Here is a 25857-nt window from a genome sequence, read left to right on the forward strand (position 1 = left end):
TAAGGAGATCTGATGCTAAATATACTGTGGTACCTCTGGTTAAGAACTCAATTCGTTCTGGAGGTCCGTTCTTAACCTGAAACTGTTCTTAACCTGAGGTACCACTTTAGCTAATGGGGTCTCCTGCTGCTGCTGTGCCACCGGAGCACGATTTCTGTTCTCATCCTGAAGCAAAGTTCTTAACCCGAGGTACTATTTCTGGGTTAGCGGAGTCTGTAACCTGAAGCGTATGTAACCTGAAGCGTATGTAACCTGAGGTACCACTGTATTACATATCTGGACTAAAACATTGCTACTGGAAGTCCACATAATAGCAGGGCGTCCAGAGTTTCTCAGTCTCCATTCTGCCTTACCAGAGAGATCTCATCTCCCTTTGAGGAGACAAAGTACAGAACAGGTTCTGCTTGGTAGGGAAACGGGCAGGAGAAAATTCAGTGGTATGTAACACCATGTTGGACCACCTTCCAACTTCAAGAAGATGTCAAACTGTCTCCCCGGTGGATGTGACCAACTTGTGATTGCCTGGGCCCAGTCTTGCAATTGCCTGGGCCCAGTCACCTGTCAATCGGTCCTGTATACCTGAAGGAGCGTCTCCACCTCCATCGTTCAGCCTTCTGGTGGTTCCCTCATTGCGAGAAGTGAGGTTACAGGGAACCAGACAGAGGGCCTTCTCGGTAGTGGCGCCCACCCTGTGGAATGCCCTCCCTTCAGATGTGAAGGAAATAAGCAGCTATCTTCTTTTTAAAAGACATCTGAAGGCAGCCCTGTTTAGGGAAGTTTTTAATATTTAATGCTGTATTGTTTTTAACTTGATTGAAAGCCGCCCAGAGTGGCTGGGGAAACTCAGCCAGATGGGCGGCGTATAAATAATAAATTATTATTATATTATTAGAATCAAGATCTGCCTGGGTCAGAAACTCTTCAAAAGGTTACTGTTGGCAAATGGTCCCTCTTGAGCCCGAAGACTTTTATGAGGCAAGCAATGTGTTCCTTGCTTGTGTAACTGTAGATTCTGGAAGTATTCTTTGCCCTGAGGGAAGGACTCTGCCAGGTCCTTCCTGGGAGGGAGGAGGCATGGAAGACCTTTCCACCACCAAGGTGGCAGCTAATGAGAGAACAAGTAAACAGAGGGAGGCCTCTGCCGTGAAGAGGAAGAGGTGAAACAGGGGAGATGAAGAGTATTGGGAATAATGGCAGCAGTTGAGGTGGTGCAATCTCTTGTGCTGAGCCTGCTAAGTACACGGGCAGCGGGACCCAGCCGGCTCTTTATTAGCCATTGTGATAGATAAACTGTGGAAGCCTGCAACAAAGCAGACGAAAGCTATGGCTGAGCGTTTGAAAAATAATGCCTTCCACATTGAGAAAAATCCCTCATGAAAAGTTACATCGTAATGAATCCGAAATTTCCCTTCAGAATGCTAAAGCCCTCCACTGCCTCATTCCTTTCACGCTCATATTTTCCTTTGACATGCTTTATTTTATTGAGCTTTATAAAATAAAATTTCTTGATAAGAAACAATATTGGGTGACAACATATAAAGCCATAGCCCTGCTATATTTACAGTCACCTTGCACGCTCCATTATAAAGCGATCTTTTCCGTTGCAGATAACTTTCCCAAACACTCGAAACTGTTCTGCCTGAAAATTTCCATCCTGAAGTTTGCCTCGGGCTGAGTTATTTTTGAAACGTTTCCACAAAAATACTCCAGTTGTTTTAAAAGAGCAACATCAGAGGCAAAATAAGTGGTTTTGGCTGTGTTAATAAATCGTTACAATTGTTTGTCATGGAGAACAAAGTTACTATTACACTTTGAAGAGAAGACATCTTTGAGGGAGACTGTATTGTGTGTGTGTGTGTGTGTGTGTGCGCGCGCGCGCGCGCACACACACACACACTCTTACTGAGTTCCCAATGCCTAACATTCTAAAAATATCTTTCCATGAGATTTGATGGTCATGTGGTGGTCAAATGATGCACAAAATGGCAGAGTTGGTGTCAGTGGTGCAACTCTAATTATTTGGATTTGCTTGACTTAAGTGCTTGATCTTACAGCCTTAATACATTAACCTTGGCTTTATGTGTTATGAACCTCACAACATTTCTTTAGAGGGTAAGGATAAAATCATCTACATTGTCACTAATGGAAACAGTAGGCAGCATACCTCACCTCCAACACCTTTGAAATTATAAACCAAATACCAGCTTGTATGTCACCTACTGACTGGGATTGCAAAGTATGCTCAAGGACATACTGATATTTCTATGAAACAAAGCGAGCAGCCATGTTGAGACACTCTGCGTAGTAAAAAAGAAAGAAAGCAAGACAAGGCAGTCCACTTCATGCTGGTCACAGAATGAAACAAAGGATTTATAATGAAGCAGACTTGTTCTGCTTTGATTGTTTTCCTCCTGCGATTCTGGGCTCTCCCTTTGGGTCATTCACTGAGATGGTTTTAAGAGCTGGCAAGGCATCGCAGGCTGACTCCAAATCAGCCATTCCGAAGTTATCAGAATTCTACTCTATCTCCTTACCTTAGTCTGACTACATCACTAGACGTTCTCATCCATTACTGCTCTGAAGGAAGCAAAGAAGAAGAGGAAGGGGAGATTGTTTCTTCCTTTGGCTTTAGATGAAATTTGGTGTGGTGAGGGGCAAAAACACCCCCCTACCCATCCCGATTCCATCAGTCTTTTTCTTAACACTAGGTACAATTTGCTAAATTAAAATGCTCAGGGCCTTTCTAGAAGATAATTATTGTGCAGTTCTGATTCAGCTTTGTGAAATCCAGATGTCACTCCTCAGACCAGTTTCTATGGCGGGCCAATACTATTTTCCCGGTAAGATTATCCCTTTCCCTGTCAGTAACGCATTGTCCTCTAGTGAACCTATTGCCTGTTACTCATTTAGTTCTTCAAATGCTCTTACCACTGGCAGTATTGTAGTAGCAGCAGTAATAATGAAAATGTGAAAATGCTCAGGAACATACCAGAAAGTAAATCCTATTGAACTCACTGGGACTTGTTTAGACGTTTAGTCGTGTCCGAATCTTCTTGACCCCATAGACCAGAGCACGCCAGGCACTGCTGTCTTCCACTGCCTCCCACAGTTTGGTCAATCTCATGTTAGTAGCTTCGAGGACACTGTCCAACCATCTTGTCCTCTGTCGTCCTCTTCTCCTTGTGCCCTCCATCTTTCCCAGCATCAGGGTCTTTCCCAGGGAGTCTTCTCTTCTCATGAGGTGGCCAAAGTATTGGAGCCTCAGCTTCTGGATCTGTCCTTCCAGTGAGCACTCAGGGCTAATTACTTACTTCTGGGTAAAAATGCTTCAGACTGCGGTGTAAGGCTGCACAGTCTTTACCCAGTTTCCTGGGAGTAAGCTCTGTTGAATACAGTGGGACTTCCTTCTCAGTAGACAGTGTAAGACTCCATTTATGAAAAAGGAATAAACTCTCCATATGTTTCCTTTAAAAATGGCTGGCTGTTGAAGCATTGCAATTAAAGAAAGTGGATTGGTGACCTTTCCCTTCAAAATTATAGGAAGGGCTTTGTATGCCAGATTCACCGTTTCCTTCATTTGGTGCAGGTATTTTATTTTCAGTATAAACAGGAGTCCATTTTTGCACCTACACACCACTTTCAATTGTTCTCTGAGATGAGGGTGAGGAAAAGGTAAAATTGGGACATTTCAGGATCCAATCAGAAACTAGGATGGCTTCTGTAATCCCAAGACTGTCCCTGAAAAATAGGGACAGTTGGAGGCTATGGGATCACAGTGCATCTCCTTTGTTTGGAGACAATTGTGGATTCCCCATCAAGAGATCCACAGTGTTAGGGCTGAAGTGGTTATTTTTTCCAAAGCCTGAGCTTTCAGTTCACTTAAACATGTGAAAATATCTTAGCATCCCTGAAAACAGGATGAAAAAAAACTCTCCTTTTTAGGGAAGTGTTTCCTTTCTATAGGTTTTAAATAGCATCCAATAGGGTCTCGAAAGAAAACACAACACCACATTGTTATTAATAACGCTTTCATCAGAATAGAAGTTGGAGGCAATTTTGTCCTTCTGTTATCGCAGCCTAGATAAAATGCCAATACTCTTTTGAGAAGCATCAATATGCCAGAGACTGGCACCCATATCAGCAGATTTCAGGGTCTCTCATTGTCTTTCACATTTTGAACCGACAGGAGTCTTTGAGAATAAACAATTGGAAAAGACATTCCCTAAAGGTAGCTATCAAATGCAATAAGGCTCAAGTCAAATGGCCCAGCTGTCACAGTAAAATACAGCATATCTACTTTGTTCTTGGGGGGGGGGGAAGAATAATGCTAACCAGTTTCTGGAGGCAGCCGTTCAAGATAGTGTCAGCATTATGGCCAGATTAACAAATAAAATAGGTATGCTGTCATGCTGGAACTCCAGATTCAGGGTTCTCCTGCTCTTTGATGCTCTGTGATAAAAGCCGCCACCAAGATTTGCCTACATTCACATATTTGAGGTGAATCCATTTGGAGCTTTCTCATCTAGTGAAACACCTGAGGGATTTCAGGAGAAGCAAGGGGCAGTTTTTAATCTCTAGTGAAATCTCAGCAAATCCAGGGAAAAATCCAGGTGAAATCTCCAGTACCTAGGTGCTCAGGGGAAACACCTTAAAAAATGTCAAGGGAATACCGGTGAAACTTATTAGGTGAGTTCTACGCATCCTAAATGGAAACATTTAATTGGGGTACAACGGAACAGGCGATGCTCAGTTTTTAGAGCAAAAGAAATGTGTGCTGTATCATTGAACAGAATTCCAGGCCAGAATTAAAAATCTTTTAACATAAGTAATAATAATAATAATAATAATAATAATAATAATAATAAATTTCTATTTATACCCCGCCCTCTCTGGCCAGAGCCGGGCTCAGGGCGGCTAACACCAGTAAAATTACAATAAAAACATAATAGGGGGAAAAAATTTAAAATACAGGTTAAAAATACAATTTAAAATGCAGCCTCATTTTAATAATAGCCCATAGATCAAAACCATAAAGGGAGGGAAACATAAGAGTCAGACTGAGTCCAAACCAAAGGCCAGGTGGAACAGCTCTGTCTTGCAGGCCCTGCGGAAAGATGTCAAGTCTCGCAGGGCCCTAGTCTCTTGTGACAGAGCGTTCCACCAAGTTGGGGCCAGTACTGAAAAGGCCCTGGCCCTAGTTGAGACCAATCTAACCACCTTGGGACTTGGGACCCCCAAAACGTTGTCATTTGTGGACCTTAAGGTCCTCCATAGGGCATACCAGGAGAGGCAATCCTGTAGGTACATGGGTCCTATGAGCATTTCTAAAATTAGGGTGGGGGAGCAGGTGATCCATATGAATGATCTGGGTACACATGACCTGGCTGTCATAGAATCATAGAATTGTAGAGTTGGAACGGATCCCCAAGGATCATCAAGTTCAACTCCCTGCAATGCAGGAATCTCAGCTAAAGTATCCATGACAGATGGCCACCCAATCTCTGCTTAAAAAATTCCAAGGAAGGAGAGTCCACAACCTCCCAAGGGAGACTGTTCCATTGCTGAACAGCTCTTACTGTCAGAAAGTTCTTCCTGGTGTTTGCTACTAATCTCCTTTCTTGTCACTTGAAGTCATTGGTTCAAGTCCTATGCTCCAGAGCGGGATAAAACAAGCTTGTTTCCTCTTCCATGTGACAGCCCTTGAGATATTTGAAGATGGCTATCCTCTCTCCTCTCAGTCTCCTCTTTTCCAGGCTAAACATACCCAGCTCCTTCAACCATTCCTCATAAGGCTTTGTTTGCAAGTATTTTGTCATTCTCAAAATACTTGGCCAGTAACAGGAAGTACCATTTAAGGCAATGGATTTGCACTAGTTAAATACTTAGGACATAACCACCTGTAGTATAATTTTACCTCAAAAGACTGATCCTCCTGGTAGTAGACGGCCAAACCTGTAAACTGCCTCCAATGGTTTGCAATAGGCTTTTGATATTCCTGTGGGAGAAGGTTCTAGGTTTCTTCACTGTGCACAATGTAGTAACATTTGCTCAGATTTCCTTAAGCAGAATGCTGCTCTAATTTACACACATGAAAGCCCATATTGTAACAACACAAAACAAGGAGGGGGGGGACATGTAGTGCTCAACCAACTAGCAGTGCATCTCTTTAGATCTGGAGGGGGAAATGCTTGCTATTATTACTGATATCCCCAAATGCCCTATATTTTAAAATGATGCTTTCCTTTTGCTGGGTTGCCTTTTCTAGCTTAAAGGGAATCACCCATTAGGGGTCCCCCACTGCAACATTTTCATATCTATGGAGCCTATCATGTGTGAACATCTGATATTCATCATATTTTCTGCTGACCAAGTGGATCAGCAGAAGTGGAGGGTGTGATGAGTCCCAGATGTTATAGTTACTGCAGTGTGCAAATGAACTAGAGAAATTAACTCAGAACATGTTTCGCTGCCCTGGGAACTGGTTTTAAGCAGTTTCTATCAACAGAAAGAAAAGGGCCCAATCAGGGCCTGCATTTTTCAGGGTGGTCCCTGCTGCCCTATTCACAACACAGGGTGGCAGGGGTGCCAACCTGAATAAAATATTGGGGGGGGAGGTTAACCCCCCACTCGACAACAAGACACAACACACACACCATTTGAATGGCAATGCTTCTAAGTGTCCCTATTTTCCAGTGACATCCATAATTTAGAGAAGCCATTTGTACAGAAGAAGATTTGGGGTAGACCGGAACATGCAGAACATGCATAGGATGCTCCCATGAGTTGGAAACCTGGGGTGGGGTTTGAGTATTGCCACATGTTTTAAAACACCCACTATTGTCCACTTGTGTTTCTTTTGCAAAAGTCGGTGTTCTTCTCACTTGGGCAAGATTTCCATGAAAGCCTTCTTGTCTCAAAGAGCTTCCTTAACCCTGCTTCCTAACAATGTGGGCTTCTCTTAGACCTGGCTCACATTTGCACATTCAAAGTGCTCTTATATCACTTTTAACAGTCACAGGGAATCCTGGGAACTGCAGCTGGTTAAGAGGGCTGGGAACTGTAACTTGCGAGGTCAGCACCCTTAAAAAATTGGAGTTCCCAGGATTCTTTGGGAGAAGCCAAGAGTGCTACAGGTGTGTAAGAGGGATTTTAAAATGTATGGCATGAATGTGACCTTCCCTGATACATTTCAGCTGAACTTTTATTTGTGTGGTTTTAAACAACCCCAAAGCAACTGGGGGGGGGGTGCCCAGGGATGAGGAGCCGGTGCTCCTCTAGATGTTGTTGAATTCAACGCCCATCAGCTGCAACCACCATGATCATAGGTGAGGGATGATGGGAGTTGTCCAATAACACCTGGAGGACCACAGCCTCCATACACCTGCTCTTGACTTTCCCTTCCAACTTTTACCAACAAGTAAATAAATTATCAACAAGTTAACCGTCCAGATGTCCTTTTCACAAACAAGTTGTCATTTTTTACTTACTTATACTAGGTAAAGGTACAGGGACCCCTGACCATTAGGTCCAGTCGTGGCCGACTCTGGGGTTGCGGCGCTCATCTCGCTTTATTGGCTGAGGGAGCCGGCGTACAGCTTCCGGGTCATGTGGCTAGCATGACTAAGCCGCTTCTGGCGAACCAGAACAGCGCACAGAAACACCATTTACCTTCCTGCTGGAGTGGTACCTATTTATCTACTTGCACTTTGATGCGCTTTCGAACTGCTAGGTTGGCAGGAGCAGGGACCGAGCAATGGGATCTCACCCCGTCGTGGGGATTCAAACCACCGACCTTCTGATTGACATACTGCTCATAATAAAAAGATTAATTGATTGGCTTATTGCTTTAATTATATAAAAATAGGAATGTTTTGTTGGAAGTCCCCCCAGTCTTTGGATAAGCAGGGTATAGATTATCTAAATAACAGATATGATCACAATGACAAAATGTACCTTCATCAAAACAGCATTGCCCTGACTTCCTGTAGTGAAACTGCTCAAGTTTTATCCTGCTTTTGGCACCAGTGGTCAAGGATAACATGCTACAACCAAATCTAAGCAACTAAAATGATCAATTGTTTGGGAGGAAATAAAAGGCTTGAAGTTTTTTCATGCCAAGAAGTGATTCTTCATTGTCGCTTTTTGTTTCAGCTCATGCAGTTGAGATGCACAATGCAGGAGCAAAGATCACAAGAGCAATATCATTATAAAATAACCCTGTTGTCACTGTGTCCTGTTTGATCCTACATCAGAAATACATCTGAGACTTTGCACCGATCAATTCTAGTACATTCTCTCTCCCTTTTTCCTACATTGAACTTCTTCATATGTTATTCCCAAGCTGTGCTTTTTGTATCAGCCGCAAATGAAATAGACAAATCTATCACAGATTCAATCATCTGTGCTTTTAAAATCCAAAGTGTTGCAATATTATTCTAGTGTTTAATTTTGAAATGTTGATTATATTGTTTTTGAGAAAGTGCAATTAAAGTACTAATTTCATTTATTGCAGGTCCAATTTATTGTGGATTGTTTCCTTAAATCAATATTTGCTGGAAGTCTGGTACTTTAGCTCAGCTGTCTGTTTGCTGGGAATGATGATGACCCCTGGCACCAAACTTGTATGATGACAGGGGAAGAGAGACAGGAGGAAAGTGTCTCTGTTAATTCTACTCAACCTCTCAGTGTCTTTTGATACTGTCAACCATGGTATCCTTCTGAAGTGGCCATCTGAGTTGGCAATGTTTTGCAGTGGTTCCAGTCCTACTTGGATAGTGGTTTCCCAAAGTGATATTTAGGAAGTGCTGTTCAGCTCTGTGGAGGCTTCAACGTGGGGATCCTCAGGGTTCAATCTTATTCCCTATGCCGTTTAACATCTACATGAAACCACTGTGTGGGGTTATCTGGAGTTTTGGAGTACATTGTCAGCAATATACTGATCTTCACTGACTCCCAATACGTTTCTGAGCACAATTCAAAGTGTTGGTGCTGACTTTTAAAGCCCCAAATGGCCTTGGCCCAGTATACCTGAAGGAGCGTCTCCACTCCCATCGCTCAGCCTCTTCTGAGGGTCTTCTGCTGGTTCCCTCACTGCGAGAAGCAAAGTTACAGGGAACCAGGCAGAGGGCCTTCTCGGTAGTGGTACCCTCCCTGTGGAACGCCCTCCCATCAGATGTCAATGAGATGAGGAACGATACAACTTTTAGAAACATCTGAGAGCAGCCCTGTATTGAGAAGTTTTTAATGCTTGATGTTTTACTATGTTTTTATATGTACTTTAAGCCACCCAGAGTTGCTGGGGAAACCAGCCAGATGAGTGGGGTATAAAATAATAATAATAATAATAATAATAATGACACTCAGCTCTATTTCCCCTTTACATCTGCATGTGAGGCAGTGGAAGTGCTGGACCAGTGTCTTCTCTCAGTAATGGACTGGATGAGAGCCAACAAACTGAATCTCAATCCAGTCAAGACTGAGACACTGTTAGTGGGTAGTTCCTTAGTCTGGATGTCTGAGAAGTTGCCTGCTCTTGATGGGGTTACACTCTCTCTGAAGGAGCGGGTACGTGGCTTGGCGGTGCTTCTGAATCCAATGTTGTTGCTTGAGGCTCTGGTGGCCTCAGTGGTGCGGAGTGCCTTCCATCAGCTTTAGCCAGTGGCCCAGCTACGCCCCTGTTTGGCACACCAGTAGAAACATCAGATTGGTTCAGTTTTCTTAAACAAGATCAGAATGCCAAAATGAATGGGGCATATGCTAGCCTTCGTCAGCCCTGGATCCCTCCAAAAGTTTTGGTCAACAACTTCCATGAGCCCTAGCTAGCATGATGTGAGGGCGTCCAAAGTATATGGAGGTCACCAGGCAGGGCCGCCTTAAGCATATGTGACACTGGGGTGCAAAGATCTGCCCGGCGCCCCCCCCAGGTTGTCCAGAGTTGTCAACCTTTTTTTAGGGAGCTGATCTCTGCTCAGGAAAATAAATCAGGAAACATAAGGAGCCCAGCACAACAAACCAGCCCGAGGCATTGGCGTTGGCAACTGAGCGAAGCCGGGTGCCCTGTGGTGTAAGCAGCATGCACTGGGCAGGCCTCTACACAGCAGGCACGCAGGAGGGCGGAGCTGGCCAGCTGCCTCAGCGCCTCTCTGTCTCGCTTGCCCCCAAACTCGCGGCGCAGAGCCGCCCACAACAGAAGAGCCCGCTGTGGTGCTCCGACCAACGGGCGGGCTCTTCCCCATCTCCAGCTCTCGGGCCCTGGACTTTTGGCCTGGTGCCCCTGAGAGCTCGGTGCCCGGGTGCCCCGCACCCCAGGCGCCTATGGTTAAGACGGCCCTGTCATCAGGTGGAGAAAGCCAGATTTTGCTATATGCTGAACTAGCTAAGAGAATGACTATGCCCTTCATTCTTTCCCCAGTAATATTCTAAAGCACCACTCCACATTTGTGGAAATTATTCCAACCTTCCTCATGTCTTTGAGTATGCGGCAGTTGGTCTACTTTTGTCACTTGTAAGAATTTGGCTTGAACTGAACAGTCTGTAATAATAAAACACACTGGCCAGGATGCAAAAAGGGAACCCACAAGCCTAGTCTTCTTTCCTTGTCTGATTTGGGGCTTATTTCCTCCATCACCTTCACATCTGAAATGAAGATGGTGAATGAAGGCACATCAGACAGTGACATATCCTTCAACTGGCATATCCTGCAGATTGCTGACTGCCTGAATTAAGGTTGGTGCTTTGCCACATCTCAAAGTGGTGACTGAAAGTGACATTTGACTTATGGCCCAGGAACTGTGAACAAGATTGCCTTTAGTGTACAGCTGTACATATGCAAAGGAAATGAGAGTTCTAGAATGATCTTGAATAATAATAATAATAAACCTACTTTGATGTCTGTACATTTTACATGAAATCTGTTCAGTTTAACATTCCACTTGCACATTCATAAGCCTTCTTTCTGGACCAGCATATAAGAAACAGGTTTGTAATAAAGGGAGTTTGTTTTTAAGGGAGTCTTTGCTGTCAAGTCTTATCATGTCTTCTTCTTTGGCGATCACTCGTAGCCGAGTAAGATTGTCTTCCATAAACACAGTTTTAACAGTGAGTCCATAAGTGACTGTGGAGGCCAATTCTGGATCCACATGTCCCTCCACAGTGGGGGCATTGGTTTCAAGGCGGGAGGTAATCACGGTGTGGATTTGCCAATGTTCCTTCCTCTTAGCATGTTTCTCCCTTGCGTTCTGAGTTTCAGTGCCTTCAAAGCCTTTGTTCTCCGATTGTACCACTGCTCCAGAAGAGTGAAATTATTTTTGTGTCACATGGATGTGAAGTTGCCTTTTCCATTCAAGTCACCAGCTTAAATTTCCATGGTGGTAGAATTAAAAAACAAAACCTCTCCAGCTTTTTCATGCTTTGAATCTACAGACTGCAATTTATTGATAATAATAAATTACAGCGCTAATCAGGCTACAATTCCTGCCAGGATTTTATCATTGTCTCAGTGTTACTAGGACTATTAAGTTTCAAGGGGTAACTGAGTGAAATTATTCTAGATCAGGGGTCAGCAAACTTTTTCTGCAGGGGGCTGGTCCACTGTCCTTCAGACCTTGGGGGGGGGGCGGAGTATATTTTTTGGGGGGAAATGAACAAATTCCTATGCCCCACAAATAACCCAGAGATGCATTTTAAATAAATGTACTCATGTAAAAACACACTGATTCCTGGACCATACACGGGCCAGATTTAGAAGGCAATTGGGCTGGATCCAGCCCCCGGGCCTTAATTTGCCTACCCATGTTCTAGATTCCTGCAGATACTTCAGGTATTATTCCTAAGAGAAAAATAAGCAACATTTTAACAGCATGAGTAAAAAGATGAAAGCAAGGGAAGAACTTTCTCAGCCATGAATTTCCCCATACAGTGGTACCTCGGGTTACAGACACTTCAGGTTACAGACACTTCAGGTTACAGACTCCGCTAACCCAGAAATAGTATCTCGGGTTAAGAACTTTGCTTAAGGATGAGAATAGAAATTGCGGTGCAGCAGCAGCGGGAGGCCGCATTAGCTAAACTGGTACCTCAGGTTAAGAAATGTTTCAGGTTAAGAACGGACCGCCGGAATGAATTAAGTTCTTAACCCGAGTTACCACTGTACAACCCTTTGTCTGCTTTTTTGATAATGCATAGGTGCTAAACAAGCCTTACTTTGTTTGCTCAAGGTCTCAGTCCCAGAATCTGCTGTAAGCTGCAAGGCTGAATGTAAGAACAGGAGAGTCGTTATAAAACTCTGCATCTAGATCTGAGTGCATGCACACACATCAGATCTTGAATTCATTCTTATTTTGAAAAGAAGAGCTGATAAATAGTCTCTTTTTCTGTGTCCATGATCATCAGGGCAAGGAATATTCTACATTTTTATTTTTTTTAAAGAATCCAACTTGCACACAAAAGAAGCCTAATTTCTATGCTGGGAGCAAATTATGTAAATTGCACCAATTTTTTTTTGCAAATGAGATTTAATTTGCATCATTTGTTATATCGGGTGTTCACGGTTTTCTGGGTATTTTGAGAAGGGCAGTGAGGACAATTGATGAGGAGGTGAGGCGGGGGTCAGAGAGATGTCGGGACCGGAAAACATGAACTAGCAGCCACCAACAGGAGAGACAGATAACAAGGCATGGTACAGAAGCTTTCTGCCCAGGCTCCTTTTGCTTTCTGAGACTTTGCCAGGTGTTGCTGCCTATTTTTGAACCACCCCCCCCCCCTGCAATTAGGAGGAACACACACACACACACACACACACAGAGAGAGAGAGAGAGATTCTACATCTTGTGGCTTACAAGCGGTAGGAAGCAACTTGCATTTCATTTAGTTGCGTGTTGAGGTCCCCAGGGCCACCCCAATAACTCACACATCACACCAAATTTTTTGTTTAAGGTTTTTGGCATAATTTTGGCCACAACTTTATTAAAATACAAACATGTGAGCGGTTGCTTAGGCATTGGTTGCGACTGTCTGCCCCCACCGTGGGGGACAGACTGACATTCCACACGCCTGCGAAAGTCAGAAAAGGGGAATACACTTGGGGGTAGCGGCGGAGCAGGGAACCTGCCCTCAGCCCTCCCCAAATGCAGCCAGGAGCTCTTGCAGTGCCCCGAGCCCCCTTGACAGGGTAGACAAGCAATAGTTAGCCCCCGATTTCTTTAATGGAATCTCTTGCAGCAGCAGCATTAGAAGGGCAGGCACAGCCAATCCATGCCCCTCAACCAACCAAACCATAAACCTATGCCTAACCGCAACCTTACAAGTTGTGACGATTTGCTACGCAGTAGGCAAAAACCAAATGGCCCCAGCCAATCAGCCAGATGGACAAAATTCCTACCAGGCCCCTGCCCCAAGAGCAGATGACCCCATGACAGGCATAGCAAGGTCAAAGCGAACAACCCTATTCTAGGGAGGGGGTGACGGGCAATCCGATGCACGGGCAAAAGAGGAAGCCCTAGCCTCGTGCAAGGAGTTTTAGCATTTCTGGCTGTCAATCAACAAATGGCAACATTAACTTCTTCCCAACAACAAGGGAAGCCCAATCGCATCAGTGGCCAATGATCAATTAGCCCGCCCCACAACTTTGGAGTGTCCTGGCGGCCCCCACCGCAACACGTGCTCTCCATGAAGGAGAACACGCTTTCTCCAATCTACCCATTTTGTTGCCGGTGCAGCAACACCGTGCAAACAGAGCTCCCTAGCTGGATGGATTTTTCTCGCTCATTTCATGGGAGAGAAAGCTGCCTGTCGACAGTGACTCTGCACTGGAAGAAAGGGAGAGAGAGAGATTAAAAAGTTGCAACCCAAAACTTCCAGCTATGTACGTGCATGTGTATGACGGTAATATTATGCTAAAACGGCACTCTCTTAGCCTCGCCTTTTCTTTGGACTTATTGTTAGGTGGAAATGGCAACGAGTCAAGCTTTCTGTCACTTATCTGCTAACACCAGCTTTTCTTTCACGGCAAAATAATAGAGTGACTACTGCTTCTGCTCCTGAACTGATACATGGCTTTTGTCAGCCATAGGCTGGTTAGGGTAATCGCTATTACCAGCACAGGGTTTTAGCTCCCCAACACAAGTCATCTCCGGAAGAGAAAGGCCAGCTGTCTCCCTTCTACCCCATGCCTGCCCCGCTTTTATCCTTAATGCAATTGTTATCTGCAAGATGATAAGAGCCTGGTAGGAATCAATTTAATTTCAAAAATTGCTTGTCCCGCCTTAGAGTTCATTAAGGATCTGTCTCATCTCTCGCATAGACATTGTGTGGGTAGATTTCTGCCCGAGCCCCTTTATTTATTCCTTAGTCTGTGGCCTTTGATTATTTCCTTCTGATATTATATAATGCAACATGGGTGAAATAGCCTTTCTGTGTTAAGTGTGGTAATCCATTTAGAATACAGAGGGGGCCTTTTTGTCACCCAGCTATGCCAACATCCACTTGCAAACAGGGGAGGAAGGATCTGTTTTACACGATGCACAACTGTAATTGTATTGAACTACCGCAAATGAAAACAGCTCCCAAATCATATTGTGCTTATGAAACAAAGGATGCTCAAACAAAACATTCTTCTCTTCTATTTCCAATATCAAGTGGTCTCTGCAGAGTTCTTGGCAGAACAGCACAAGACTCCTAGAAAATGCACATATATGCAGTTGAAAGAGGCATTTATTCTTGCTTATACATGGTTTGTTTACAGACAGAGTCAAATGATGGTGATAAATGACAAAGGTACCATTACTATAGCTTATCTGTCTTGCATGCAAATAGTCTCAGGTTCACCCCTTGGCATTTTCATGGGGCCTGAAATTTTGGAGAGCCGCTGGCACTCAGTGTCAGCAATACCAGTCTAGATGGCCCAGTGGATTGGTTCTGTGTAAGGCAGTTTCCTATGTTTCAACAGAACAAAAAACCCCCAACTTCCATCTCATCCACCTAAAACTCTAGGAAAGAGTCGCTTATGTTGTTCCAAAATCAGTTGTATCGGTTGAAAATGGCATATACCTGCATTCTAAACCAGGGCTTTTTGCTGAAAAATACACGGAATTGACAACCTGTGAAAAACTGAGCAGCCACTTCTATGAATCGCACAAAGACAAGCAGTTCCTTCAGTGTATGCGCACCACTCTGAATTGTCTCATTCCCAACTGAGTATTTTGTATTCAAGTATCCAGAAACCAAAATGGCATGTGAGAATTAATTCCAGATGGGGAAAGGGGACTTCCAGGTCCTTTAGCACCTTCTTGGTGCTAAAGAGGCTGGTTATAGTCTCAAATGCTCAAAGCAAGGCTACAGTAAATTCAATAAGTCCTTGTTGGCCACAGGTACTTTCCAGCTGTCAAATGTGATTGAGGTGCACTTTCTCACAATCAGTGGGAGGACAGAGACCAGCAAAGACACTCATTTCTTTATCCCACTATCCTTTCTGGTCAAATAGGTGTTTGTAGCGCTTCAGAAAAACCAGCAAAACATACTGATGATGGGACATGGGGAATGTAAGGGATAAAATACAACAATGGTGGAACAGTTGGTGGGTGCCTTTAGGATAAACACACACACACACACACACACATGCAGAATGCCTTAATTTCTGCTTAGACCGATCTTTCTCTCCATTTCAAACATGGCTGCACTCAGCGCATTTACTCTCTGAATCTACAGTTTCATAGCACTGCACCTTTTGTCTTCCCAATATTCTGTGTGTGACGATTAAAGGGGTGCTAGGGCTGGGAGGTCACCTTGCAGCTTTACAGGTCAAGCATGTAAATCCTCTAAATGCTCTTTTTGGTTCCCGCTTCTAAAAACGGTCCATTTTAGAGCCAGTTACCTGTTGAATCTCCAGCCAGCCTCACTCAGATTCGCTGTTGACAGATGATATAACAGGGTACCATACAGAGACAGACTCTGCATATGTAGGAAACTGCAGGTGGAAGTTGTTAAGTTGTGGGTGAACATATCAGACGACACAGCGATTCTTCAAACAGTTCTTGTTTATTTACAGGCCAGAACAGAACTGAAGGGTTCAGCCAGCCTGCTTATATAGAGCTCCAGTACCATGCAAGTGTAACAACTTTCTGTAACTATCCAATCACTGAACGTCACTTTCAATCCCTTCTTTGCATATGCGGACCTGAGTGAAAACTATCTACAGTATCCCCCTGCTGGCCCAGGGTGAGAACTTCAGTACAAACAGAAGTCATCTTGCACTATTTACTATTTGGCCCACTATACCTTGGAACCAGGAGGCGATTTCTCACCTTACCGTACAGCAAAGATGTCTCTCCCTGGAAGACAAGGTCCTGTGGCTTCTTAGCGATGTGAACACTTCAGTGACTCATAAAGTTGCTGTTTTTGCTTTGGCAGCCAAAAAAGTTCGGAAAGAAGAACCTGCACAATATAGTAGTGAGCTGTAAAGGAGATGCAGAGATCTAAATAGAGTCCATTATTCGCACCGCAATGCCCATTTTGTTTGTATTTCTTTTTGATTCAAATTTGTCATGGCCAATGGCTAGCTAGCACAATAAAGTTATCTGGTTTGGATGTCAAGCAGTTCTGCAAAAATGCACATGGAAAATATGAAGAGTTAGCAGTTGCCAGGTAGCTTGTGTAGGCTCCAATACTGAGGGTTAGTACTGGGACACTTAAAAAAAAAGGGGTTGATGCTATATTGCTATTTGTTGTTGTTGTTGTTTAGTCATTTAGTCGTGTCCGACTCTTCGTGACCCCATGGACCAGAGCACGCCAGGCACTCCTGTCTTCCACTGCCTCCCACAGTTGGGTCAAACTCATGCTGGTAGCTTCGAGAACACTATCCAACCATCTCGTCCTCTGTCGTCCCCTTCTCCTTGTGCCCTCAATCTTTCCCAACACCATCTGGAAACTCTGAGTAACTAATATATCTCTGCTTTGTTCACTATGTAAATCCTGGAACAGCTCTTTAGGCCAAGTGAAACAACCACAGAAGGCACAGTAAATTGGCCTACCAGCTGACTTAGGAAATGTGCTTTAGGAGGACAATTTGTTATGTAATGAAGGTACATTTCTCCTTACCATACACATACCCTCCAATGTTTCTCCACTCAAAATAGGGACATCCTATACCATTGTTGTTGTTTAGTCGTTTAGTCATGTCCGACTCTTCGTGACCCCTTGGACCAGAGCACGCCAGGCACTCCTGTCTTCCACTGCCTCCCGCAGTTTGGTCAAACTCATGCTGGTAACTTCAAGAGCACTGTCCAACCATCTCGTCCTCTGTCATCCCCTTCTCCTTGTGCCGTCCATCTTTCCCAACATCAGGGTCTTTTCCAGGGAGTCTTCTCTTCTTATGAGGTCGCCAAAGTATTGGAGCCTCAGCTTCAAGATCTGTCCTTCCAGTGAGCACTCAGGGCTGATTTCCTTGAGAATGGAGAGGTTTGATCTTCTTGCAGTCCATGGGACTCTCAAGAGTCTCCTCCAGCACCATAATTCAAAAGCATCAATTCTTCGGTGATCAGCCTTCCTTATGGTCCAGCTCTCACTTCCATACATCACTACTGGGAAAACCATAGCTTTAACTATATGGACCTTTGTTGGCAAGGTATTATTGCCAACATATTGCTTTTATTAATCATCTATGCAGCATTCTAACTCTGTTGAACTTGCTCGCTTGCATTGCTGTTTGATGAATTGACTGATAGTGGCTGCTCCAAAGTTAACTGTTGAGACAATAGGTTTAGCTGGGATTTGAACCCAGTACCAAGACAGAAGCTCCAGGGGCAGCAGTGATCTTGGATGCGCATGCAGCTGAATTCAGTGCACTTTCATTCCAAAGTAAGGCCATGTATGCCTTCTCGGATTTCCTATACTGTATTTCATTTTAAACCCAGTAAAAAATAAAGCAAAAATAAAACATAGCCAGCTCATTCATTTTCTTATTTCAGACTGAAGCTGGTTTGAAAGGAAATGCTTCAGAACACATTATTTCCTAAGTGACAGGATAGACACAGGATAGATTTGGATTGTGGCTAAACAGGAGTGCATGTACCTGTACAGCCTTACTCTTGATTTCACTTATACTTACTCATAGTTGTACAGAATTGCATCTTTTGCCACCTTCTAGCTAAGTATGGGTTCAGCCCTGGTTGTCACTTTCTAGTTAAGTATGGTTAGCTCTGTTTTTGCATATGCATATGTGCACAGAGAGAGAGAAAGGTGGAAGAAAGAGAGAAGGAAGGGAAGACTTTATTGATCTGACAATTGGTGTTTGATTTTGTGCAGTTCCCTCTCCCCTTCCTTCATATAGAGGTTCATTCCACCCTCGGTATTGGAGCCTAGACAAGCTACCTGGCTACAGAGGTGTCATGGGTCATTTGTGCAAATCGGGGTTGTTGGTTGTTGTTTTTTTTCAATTCTTGCACCTGCAAAGAGAATGGAAAATCTGTTGCTGACTCACAAGTGTGCAGCTTTTAAGCTTGCCTCTTTCTGCATTAACACGTTGACATCTTAGTGAAAAATATTTTCAGTGTCACAGGTAGAAACATCCTAAGTTTTACACAGAATTGCACCTATAAACATTACCTTGCTAGGGAGGGACCCCTGCACAATGGAGAACCTGATGCATGCAGAAGGATCAAGAAGCAGATGGAGTGACAGACTTGAACCTCTGATACTGTGGGACTTTTGCTAGTCTGAGGAGACAATGCTGGGCATGATAGATGGCCTGGCCTGATAAAGTTGCACCAAAAACACCCATCTTTGAAGGGGCCCAAGGGTCATCTAGTCCAACCCCCTGAAATGCAGGAATCTCAGCTAAAGCATCCGTGATAGGTGGCCATCTAACCTCTGCTTCAAAACCTCCAAGGAAGGAGAGTCCAGAACCTCCCAAGGGAGACAGTTCCACTGTCAAACAATTATTACTACAAGAAAGTTCTTCCTGAAGTTTAGTGGGAATTAGGGCTGCCATATGTCCAGACTTTGCCCGACATTACTGGGATTTTAAAGGCAGAATGGCCATCTGGGGGAGGATTTCTGCAATGTGGTGCATTGTCCTGGATCCTAGGCAAGACAACTGAAAAATCATGGGTTTGTTTTGGCGGTTTTTACTTTTTGAAATATGGCAACCCTAGTGGGAATCTCCTTTCTTGTAAGCCGAAGCCATTGGTTTGAGTTCTGCCCTCCAGAGCAGAAGAAAACAAGTTTGTTCCCTCTTTGACAGACCTTAAGATATTTGAAGATATTGCTTCTCAGTACTGTGGTACCTTGGGTTAAGAACTTAATTCGTTCTGGAGGTCCGTTCTTAACCTGAAACTGTTCTTAACCTGAAGCACCATTTTAGCTAATGGGGCCTCCCGCTGCCGCTCCACGATTTCTGTTCTCACCCTGAAGCAAAGTTCTTAACCCAAGGTAATATTTCTGGGTTAGCGGAGTCTGTAACTTGAAGCGTCTGTAACCTGAAGCATCTGTAACCCGAGGTACCACTGTATCCTATTCCAGGCTAAATATACCCAGCTCCTTCAAGTGCTCCTCATATGGCCTAGTTTCCAGACCCTTGTTAATCTTGGTTGCCCTCTTCTGCACACCTTCCAGCTTGTCAACATCCTTCTGAAATTGTGGTACCCAGAATTGGACACAATATTCCAGGTGTGGTCTGACCAAAGCAGAACAGAGCGGGACTATTACTTCCCTTGATCTGGACACTAGACTTCTGCTGATGCAGCCTAGAATAGCATTACCCCCCCTCTCCTGCCTCTTTGTAATGCCTCTCTTAATCTTGAGAATTAAACTGAGTATAGTTTGCCACTGAGAGCAGCCCCAGCACAATACTACAGTCCAGCATTTATTGACTGTTTAAAAATGGTTTAAGTTGGTAATATAAGCATGCCCTAAACAATGGTTATCAGTCTAGGTCAGCCCTACCATGTGGCAACATGAGATAGCTGCCAAGCAACTCGTGCTGAGGGGCAGAGATCTGACTGAGCTGTGCGCTAGGCAGCCTGCCTTGCACCCCTAATGTGAGCTTGTTGTGAGGTTAAGGAATCATCACTCATATTTAGTAAGATGTAAATGTCCAGGGAGTGAGGAAGATATTGTATTTTCCTTCACTTCGGGCAGCAAAATATCTTAGGCTAACCCTGTTACCATATTTCTGCTAGACGTAACAACTTGCCCTGCGGAGAAAACTGATCGTTACTAAGTCAGAGTTAATATATGGAAGTGGAGGAGGAGAGAGATCCTTCTTTAATGTAGTAATTTCTGGGGTTTCCCCCACCAAGAAACATGGCTGTGGAACAAACTCACCACTAGAGGATTTTCTATGTGAAGCCAGGGTGGGAGGAAACACGATGTGAATCATCGTTTAGTGTCGGATAGCAAGAGAGGAAACCTAGAAATTCATTTGCCAAGTGTGTGACTTTGCTTATATCACGGGTAATCACTTTCTGTAGCTTGGTGGGAAGAAAATTAAACAGGCTGTAAAAATGTCAAAAAAAAAAGTTGCAGTGAATTTAGGCATAATCACTCATAATTTAGAGTTCATCATCCCAGTGCATTATTGTGCGTGCTAGGTTTAGGTCATTATAAAGGATGTGCTCTATTGTTCATTTGAAACTAGGTTTTTAAAATCAAGGGGCAGCATTTTATGGCTGAATATACTTGAGGTATTAATTTACATTGCAGCAAAAACAGACATATTGGGGAAGGGAAAGAAACAAGAGGTGGGACAGGAGAAAGTTGTTGTTGTTGTTTAGTTGTTTAGTCGTGTCCGACTCTTCGTGACCCCATGGACCAGAGCACGCCAGGCACTTCTGTCTTCCACTGCTTCCCACAGTTGGGTCAAACTCATGCTGGTAGCTTCGAGAACACTATCCAACCATCTTGTCCTCTGTTGTCCCCTTCTCCTTGTGCCCTCCATCTTTCCCAACATCAGGGTCTTTTCCAGGGAGTCTTCTCTTCTCATGAGGTGGCCAAAGTATTGGAGTCTCAGCTTCAGGATCTGTCCTTCCAGTGAGCACTCAGGGCTGATTTCCTTCAGAATGGATAGGTTTGATCTTCTTGCAGTCCATGGGACTCTCATACCCCTTCATGGATCACTGCCTTGCTGTGGTGAAGGGGCTTGAATAACTCAGAGAAGCTATGAACTATCCCGATCAAGGCACCCAAGATGGACAGGTCATAGTGGAGAGTTTTGACCAAACGTGATCCACCTGGAGCAGGAACCGGCAAGCCACTCCAGTATCCCTGCCAAGAAAACTCCATGGACAAAGACAACAGGGGAAAATTAGCTGTGCACTATTTCCATAAGTGCATTCCAGCCTTTAGATTTACCCGTTCCATTGACTAGGAGAAATGTTGCTGCTGGCCTGATTTTAGAGTCCAGCCATGGAGTTGTATGAACAGTGGCAGTACCTGAATCAATAGGCCAGATACAAGTGACAATGGGATCATAAAGCAAGCTGCTTTTGAAAATCCTCCTAGTTGCAAAAGATGGTTGCAACGTTACTGCTGCTTGACTGAGAGACACAAAGCCCAAGGGCACCAAACTGGTAGAACAAGTCTTTGGTCCCTGATCCACCTCTTCTGAACTGCTTGTTTTTACCTGACATTTATTGAATATAATTAGCATAGAGAGTCTTGAGGAAGCATCAGGCAACTGATAGACATTTCTGTTCTTCTCCAGAAGATGTGGTCGAAGGCTTTAGTCTTTGTGTCCCCCTCCTCCTCTTCTTTCTTGTGTAGTAGTAGTAGTAGTAGTAATAATAATAATAATAATAATAATTTGTTGTTGTTGTTGTTTAGTCGTTTAGTGGTGTCCGACTCTTCGTGACCCCATGGACCAGAGCACGCCAGGCACTCCTGTCTTCCACTGCCTCCCTCAGCTTGGTCAAACTCATGCTGGTAGCTTCGAGAACACTGTCCAACCATCTCATCCTCTGTTGTCCCCTTCTCCTTGTGCCCTCCATCTTTCCCAACATCAGAGTCTTTTTCAGGGAGTCTTCTCTTCTCATGAGGTGGCCAAAGTATTGGAGCCTCAGCTTCACGATCTGTCCTTCCAGTGAGCACTCAGGGCTGATTTCCTTAAGAATGGATAGGTTTGATCTTCTTGCAGTCCATGGGACTCTCAAGAGTCTCCTCCAGCACCATAATTCAAAAGCATCAATTCTTCGGCGATCAGCCTTCTTGATGGTCCAGCTCTCACTTCCATACATCACTACTGGGAAAACCATAGCTTTAACTATACAGACCTTTGTTGGCAAGGTATAATAATAATAATAATAATAATAGGAATAATAATAATAATAATAATAATAATAATAATAATAATAATAGATAGTGACAGCCCTAGGAGAACTCCCTCAAATAATTTCACATACATAAATTCACATTCTGAGTAGCCATGCAGCAAAAGAAGAACAAGCCTAAGAAATGAACAATGAAGTCTATACCAGATGTTGAACTCTTCTAAGATTGACAGAATCGGTGCACTGGGCAAATAAGCATGAATGAAGACTGACTTTCTCATTAAATTATCAGCTGAAAAGTACAGTCTATGAAGGCTTGGAGTAATTTGTTCTTCTTTAATAGCCCGCATTTTGTAAAACATAATGAAGGACAGGAGAGCTTTAGCTGTTTGTTACAGAAGTAAAGTAATATTTGTTAGGCCATGCAGGGACTTCATGAAGTTGTAAATAGAGATGAGCTGAAATTTCTCAGAAGACATTTTGCTGATAGATTTCTTTCTTTCTTTACCCTTTTAGAAATTTTCAGAATTTTCTCCAAATATTCTCCACATTTTTGTGTGTGTGGCACCCATCACCCCCCACTGAAATTGCTAGAGCTGGGGAATTGTGGAGGATACAAAATGGTGGCCAGTTTGGCACCATTTTGTATTCCTGTACAATGCTGCTGTTGCTTACAGAAGCCATGTTCCTATGACGGCTGATGAGGAGTACCCCCACAAAAAATTGCTGGAGAATTTATCCTCCCGCTAGAGAAATTTGGTGAAATGGACCTCCCTCAAATTCTGTCCACAAACAGGGGGGAGAGTTTAAAAAACTGAAATCCTAAGAGCTGAGCAGATTCTGAAAGCACCTATCAAAATAGCACTAGAAAGTGGCAATTGGTGATATTTCTAAGAATGTGGAAATATGATTTAACATTTGAACATGCATAATGCTGAATGGATCATGAGGCATGGGAAATTCACAAAGGGATTAAGCATCTCTTGTAAAAGTGCCCAGGCGAATACAGCCAAGAAACAGGAACAGATCACTCTTTTGCTTTGGAAGTTGGTTATAAAGTAAGCTGGAACGCTCCCTGGTATTAGTGAATGTCTTTTAATAAAGTCCTTCACTTGCAACATGGTGGCCTTGGGAGACTGGGAAGGGGGGATGTTTGGAGATGTCTGCTCTACAGTCCTCTTTTGCAATCTGGTCTTTCCTCAGACTGAAGGGAAAAAACTAGTCGACTTTTCAGAATATCTTGAAAATGTATGTTGAAGCATGATGTGTTGTGCTGAGAAGTAAATAGTGATGAGACGAGGAAGACATGGGTATTTACTGAGAGTCTTTGTGTCAACTCCGAAAGAGCAATGTGAATAAGATCTGGAAACACGGGGGACGAAACTGTCTAGATCAGGGGTAGGCAAACTAAGGCCCGGGGCCGGATGTGGCCCAAACGCCTTCTCAATCCACCCCACAGATGGTCCAGGAATCAGTGTGTTTTTACATGAGTAGAATGTGCCCTTTTCTTTAAAATGCACCTCTGGGTTATTTGTGGGGCCTGTCTGGTGTTTTTACATGAGTATAGTGTGTGCTTTTATTTAAAATGCATCTCTGGGTTATTTGTGGGGCATAGGAATCTGTTCATTTTTTTCTTCTTCAAAATATAGTCCCTCATGGTCTGAGGGATGGTGGACCAGCCCACAGCTGAAAAGGGTTGCTGACCCTTGGTCTAGATTCTGGAAACCGAATAAGGGTTTAGAATTACCTCATTTTAAAAAGCCTGTAGAATTTGAAAGAACGACAGGATTAAATGGAATTCACGAGCTCTACCCCGTGTTGCTGGTTCAGTTGAAATATGCTGCCTGCCATTCCTCAGGAAGCATCAATGTATACTCAGGTTTCCTGACACCTAGCCACAGATGGCATTAAAATGTCTCATTATCCCCTGTGTCGATAGCAGCAATTTTCCGTTTTACGATCTTCTTAAATTTCCCCCTCCATTTTTAACTGAGTTCGCAAATGCTGTCTTAGCTAGAAAATGTGTCTGTGTCGGTTTGCTTAATTGGCTTCCTGATTCATCCCTAAATTCACATTGCTTACTATTTGCCCCAAAGATACTGCAGACTGGATTTTGGTTGTATCCTTGTGTAGGGATGCAGGGCTGAGCATATTATGAGAGACCCTGCAAGTCTTTCAACATTCTGCGATTCCCATGTCTTTGACCATCCTGTGCACACTTAAGCCCTGCTGAAGAGTAACTTGTGGGTAATGCGTACACTTGTGGAGTGTGGAGCAGGCCCAGTGCTCCCCCCCCCAAGAAAAACAGGTGTCAGTACTCACCATGACGTTGTTACAGTGAGCACCACACTTTTTAACAACAACAAAAAAGATTGTTAATATATAAATATATTTTCAACAACTGTGTGTTGTGCACACTTTCGTTTAGAAGAAGCTCAATGTAGGGATAGGAGGTCCACGTAGCAGGGACACCCACACAACCAGGTTTCCTAGTTATGCAAAGTTGGTTATTCTTTTCACACAGCCACTCACAACATGCTGCTGTTGAAAAACACTTACGTTGAAGACACACTATGCTGTTTACTCTGTACACTTATACCCAACATTTAAGTAACACGTGAATAGGACAGTATACCCTCCAACATTTCTCCAATGAAAATAGGGACAGCCCATTCCATAATGATAATTTTACTATTTACACCCCACACATCTTACTGGGTTGCTGCAGCCACTCTGGGCAGCTTCCAACATATATAAAAACACAATAAAACGTTAAACATTTTTAAAAAACCTTCCATATACAAGATTGCCTTCAGAGGGCTTGCGGGGACAGATAACTCCATACTCTCCAACATTTCTCCAATGAAAATAGGGACATCCTAAGAAAAACTTAGGCTCCAATACTTTGGCCACCTCATGAGAAGAGAAGACTCCCCGGAAAAGACCATGGTGTTGGGAAAGATTGAGGGCACAAGGAGAAAGGGACAACAGAGGACGAGATGGTTGGACAGTGTTCTCGAAGCTACCATCATGAGTTTGACCGAACTGCGGGAGGCAGTGGAAGACAGGAGTGCCTGGCATGCTCTGGTCCATGGGGTCACAAAGAGTTGGACACGACTAAACGACTAAACAACAACAAGGAAAAGTGGGACATTGCGGGATGATATCAGCAGGGCAGCTTCTATAAATCAGGGACATTCCTGGAACACAGGGACACTTGGAGGGTCTGGGTCAAATCCCACTGGACTCAATGGGGCTTACTTTCAGGCAAGCATGCATACAATCAGGCTGATAGACCATATTTTTTCCAGCCAAGTTTCTAAGTAGAGTCAACGCTCCTTTCTCAGTCTCTCTATTCCAACTATTCCCCTTATATTCAGACAGCATACTGTTAGTTTGCTCACTCTTCTGCCAGGATTGATATTCAGAACTTGTTCTTTCCTCTCACCTGGCACATTCAAATCCGGTATTCCTGTCCACCCCAAATCTTCTTCTGTACAAACGGTACATAATTTGTACTCTGTTACATCTCCAGTTTTGCTCAGACGGCAGATAAAATACTGCAAATCCCCATGAAAGGTGACTAGAACTTTAAACAAAC

Source organism: Podarcis pityusensis (genome assembly GCF_964106645.2).
Source record: "Podarcis pityusensis genome assembly, chromosome: 17".
In the NCBI taxonomy this organism is placed as follows: domain Eukaryota; kingdom Metazoa; phylum Chordata; class Lepidosauria; order Squamata; family Lacertidae; genus Podarcis; species Podarcis pityusensis.